The following is a 4,601-nucleotide window of genomic DNA, read 5'->3' as shown; positions in this document are numbered from 1 at the left end:
ATGCTTATGCTGTCGAAAATTGGATACCTCTCCTGGTATGATCAATATGAATCAAGCTCGGCACCTTTCTCATTGCTCAATTTGCACCTTTTGACAATCCATGTGAACGAATTACGATCGCTTTCACAGCAAAATGCATTGGCTTATTGCCAAATGGCTATTTACATGGAACACTATCTACACCAGGCATGTTATATAAGCGGCCCTGGGATCGGACCCGATCCCCAACGCAACACCATGCTTATTATGCCACAGATTTACAAAACAAAGTCAGCGTCAGCGAAAAAAATCTAAAGCCACTCTAAATGACGAAACCATCGCTACACTCACACTCTGTATAAGATTGTATACAAATCGTCATCTAATAGTTATAGATTAGGCCACCTGCTATTTCAAAGTAATTTTCTTCAATTCTCTTCGTAAGAAGGATATTCACAGTAAACGACATGATTGTAAATTCAAAGGTATCACCCGGAATACAATATTATTAATTAATTTTAAAATAAAATTGCTTCTCATACTATTTGCGCTTGTAGGCAATTTAGGGCAGTTTCTTGAAAGGTCCCAGCAATTACGATAACACTGGTCAACACAATTTTTGTTGACTTCGATCAGACAATTGATTTTGACTAACTTTTGGGTGCTGAATTCAAAAATGAGTTAGGCATCCACAGCGTTGTCTCATAACCCACGTAATAGCACTATGACTTATTAATATTTTTTGGTAATTGTATAGAACGATTCAAAAGCCACAAGCAGTCGAAAGTAAATCAATAAATAAGAAGACTTCAAATAAACATTTGCACTGCTTTGTTTGGTGATTTAAACTGATATTATTTCTGCAGGACACATCAAGTCCGAGTTTCAGGGTGGGTTTCAAAAAGTTGTCTTAATTTAGACCTGGCTTAAGGCCAGTGAATGACTTGCCCAAGACACCAGGCGTCGGCGGTCTTAGATCGGTTTCCAATGTCAATTTGGCGCCGGGCTCGGCCAAGTCTGTTAGTTGCGAGTAATTACTGTCTACTTCGTCGCTGTAGCGAGTTCAACACGGAACCGAGGCCAGATTGTTATTGTTTCTTGCGAGTTGCTCGCTGATGTTGAGTATAGCGATGCAGTGAAGGAATATGGAATTGCTTGAGTTGTTGAAATTTACGGACGGATGATCAGAACGGAACCCCGAGGAAGTAACTGGCAGATGTTGAGCACGTTATCGCAAAGTATTCAAAGAAATAGTGTGGCTGTGATTCCGATTTTTGAAGACACAACTGCCCAGCATTTTGGCATAATTAATGATGAAGATTATGCTCTTGGAGATGCTGAATATCCACTGAGGACTGACTCACTTACTCACGCCACTATTATGCCCAAGAACTTTGACCGAAAAAATTCACTATTGTTTTCATACATATTGTTACCCTCTGGCAGAGCGCAGTGCTTTCTGTGTTGAAGAAAATATCTCGCGCATTGGCTATATTCAAGGAAGAACCTCAGAATATCGATATGACAATAGCCTGCCTCTGCCTTCACAATCAGAGCAATGCAGACAAGGCAGATGGAGCTGAATTTGATGACATACTGCAACTGGAAGCGTTGAACGCACTCGCTCGGTATCGACTCCTACAGAGAAATCTGCACGACAACGCAGGATCTAGAGATTTTTTCTAGCTAGCATTCATGGGTATTCTTGTTTGAAATACAGTTGATTACATTCAAAAACATACTCGTGCTTTATTTCTTGTGACACGTTAAAATGAGGTAAAATTAGCATTATGGCTTTGAGTAAGTTCAAGTTCATAAACTTGTGACACAAGATAGCGAAGTTATTGCAAGGGGCTTGGAAAACTGAAGCAGGCGAACATGAACAGCTGAACAAAATTGAATCAAATGTACAAAAGACATGTTTTGACTCTAGATTCGGCTAGCGTAAAATTAATGTTGTTCAGCATCTTCTATAATTATTAACGTTGAGACCATGCTCAACTTGTTTCATTCTCTTCTGCTTCATCACTGATTTTCAAATCTTCGCTGCTTCATAGTTGACTTTGGGCCTGGACTTCGGTGAGCTGTTTGTAGAGATATAACTGATGAATTTCGAACAAATTGTTAAATTTTTATAATGTAGCTATCCATACAAAACTCAATAGTCTATTGCAAACCATACGAATGTTAATAGCAATAATAATGCGATAACAAACAGACAATTGATGATCCAGTAATAAATGCAAATTTACCTTGATTTGGTTGGAAATGTTGCTGCCAAAACAACTAGCAGATGCAGCTCCCAACTGCTACTCCATAAGTTGGCAGATCAGATGGGTCAGCATCTATCAAAAAACAACTTATCAAGCATAGTATAAATATGAATGGAAATGACATACTTACCGCCCAGTGTTGGTATCACCGTGTGAGGAACTGGATAAAGCTCGAGCAAAGTGCTTTCAGAAAAACCTTTAATATAAAAGAAACTGGATATTGGTATGCGCATTCACACTCACATATACAGATAGATGTATAAATACCTATTTGATGGCTTGGCACATCACTGCTTGTTTGATTTTCTCTGTGTTCCAAAAGAATGGTGCTATCATTTGTTTCACAGCCTGCAGCTCACTCTGGTGCCACATTGCACACCTATATAATAATTTTTACATTGACTGATTATGCTACTATGATGATACTATGACTGGGTAGCAAATCTGTGAAAATCAATATTGAATTGACATATATCTCAAAAAATTTGGATTACTGTAGCGTTAGCATGTACTGCACTTTGAAGATTATTGGCATATATCACTTCACATCAATGGCCCCTTTAAGCTGCATACATGCGCAAATGCGCAGTGCTGACACGGTTTATGCACACAGAAAATCTGAAGTCATGACCCTTTTTTAGTCGTTACGCACTGTTTTCCGAGGGTCTGCGTAGTGAGTTCTTGAGTGTACGCACAGACTCGTCAAAAATTAGAGGGAACATTGCTTCACATCTATAGCAATTCACTAACAACTTCATGCAAAGTCATGCCATTTTTTCTTTCCGAAACTTCTGGATCTTTATCCACTATGCTGAATTAGGTGGGCGTGCAGTGAACGGAATATCAATACAATGCTGGTTGAATAGACACATATTGATCATAGTTCCATGTAGTCGGCACTATTCTAGAAAGTAGCAGTTAAACATATTTATGACAATGCTCATAGGGGTGGAGCGAAAATGGATATTGAGGGGAACCCTGCAATCAATCACAGTTGCGTGCAAGTGGTGCAACATTGATTAGGCTCAACGAAATGAGCATGATACATATTTTCCATTTTCTGGTGACGCGTCGTGTGTTCACTTTTTGGCTATAACCACAGCAAAGCCAAACTGTCAAAACGTCAACGTGCCTAAGTTAAAAGACGTAACCAGTCGAGAAAACTATAATGATGAGTTGACGTAGCACGTAGGCTATCAATAAAGGATCTGTTGATCCGCCGCAACCTAAAATCTCATCTTGGGGCTTCTTCGATACATGCACTATATTAGCTGATGTTCCCCATGACTACTGATCAGCATCATTACCCGTAGCGGATTCTTATCGCTGAACTTTCTTTACCAAAATGGGCGGGATTCGCAAGTCCAACGCTAGGCACACCTTTACGCCTTACCCCAAATATCACTTCCCGTGTCTCGTAACCATAGTCATATCATATTCGTAACCGAATCGATTGGAGCCAGCGAACGCGGGTTACGGTGGTCATGGGGAACATTGCTTGATACTATATGGTGCGGTTATGGAAGAAGTGCTGATGTGTCCTGTGTGCCTCTGGGCTCTGGCTATCCATTTGAATTGAAATCCGTTCAGTATACGAAGACCCCTGCAGCATTCCACTGTAAATCCCACAACAGCGGTATATGATACCAACTTGTCACGTTTGTGATATAAACATTGTTCCAAACTGCCTGACATCAATATACAATGATCTAATCTGATTTGCCAAGCTATACATCAGAAGAACGGCCAGTATCCTTCAACAAACAGCACAACAGTTATCAGCACTGTTGACTTCAGACTACCCCCTGGCTGGCTTGGATATCTGCCTTAACAAAGCGCACGCTCGAGGGGAAATCCCCTCAAGTCACAGTTTTGAAACCGACTTCAGCCTGAGGGGTGTAGCTTAAGCCCGACGACGGGCCTAAGTCGACTATTTGAAACCCACCCTCCGGGTTCAAATTTACGCTAATAACCAATACTTCTATAGGTTGTCAAGGTTGATACTCGAGCAATAGTCAGTTAACATATGTAAGGTCCAATCTACTCTGGTATACCTTACTCCCATCATCTTCAGATGTTGGGGGATATTTTCGCCTTGCACATCTCTGACTATGTCAAGGTTTTCCGGGAAATTATTTAGATATTTTAGCTTTTTTTGATGTCTGCTGTCCGACATAAACATACAACCGTGGCACATGGTTATCAGAGTTACATGTGCATCCTTGTTGTCAGACCACTTAGAAAACACTATTTCAAATCTGACACATATGATCCCATCGTGCTCTTGATATTGCATCAATTCAATGTTTCTGCATTATTCTCATATTCTCAATGTTTCTCTATAATTCA

General features: G+C 40.2%; 2 long non-coding RNA genes across 2 annotated transcripts; one reads left to right on the top strand and one right to left on the bottom strand.

The window, feature by feature from the left end:
* The first annotated feature begins 926 nt into the window (after positions 1-926).
* LOC145439405 (uncharacterized) lies at positions 927-1,718 on the top strand. The gene is made up of 2 exons (XR_013915193.1): positions 927-1,184; positions 1,314-1,718. It is a non-coding gene; the product is annotated as an uncharacterized LOC145439405 (long non-coding RNA).
* A 143-nt stretch (positions 1,719-1,861) lies between these two features.
* On the bottom strand, positions 1,862-3,038 carry LOC145439404 (uncharacterized). Its single transcript, XR_013915192.1, has 4 exons — positions 2,520-3,038; positions 2,383-2,448; positions 2,232-2,324; positions 1,862-2,063 (listed from the first exon to the last, which is right to left on the bottom strand). It is a non-coding gene; the product is annotated as an uncharacterized LOC145439404 (long non-coding RNA).
* Positions 3,039-4,601: the final 1,563 nt, after the last annotated feature.

The sequence above is a fragment of the Botryllus schlosseri genome, chromosome 5 (genome assembly GCF_051294905.1).
Source record: "Botryllus schlosseri isolate E-star chromosome 5, Bs_hap1, whole genome shotgun sequence".
Classification (NCBI taxonomy): Eukaryota; Metazoa; Chordata; class Ascidiacea; order Stolidobranchia; family Styelidae; genus Botryllus; species Botryllus schlosseri.
Note: the sequence above shows the minus strand (reverse complement) of the source record. Positions and strands in the feature narration are given on the sequence as shown.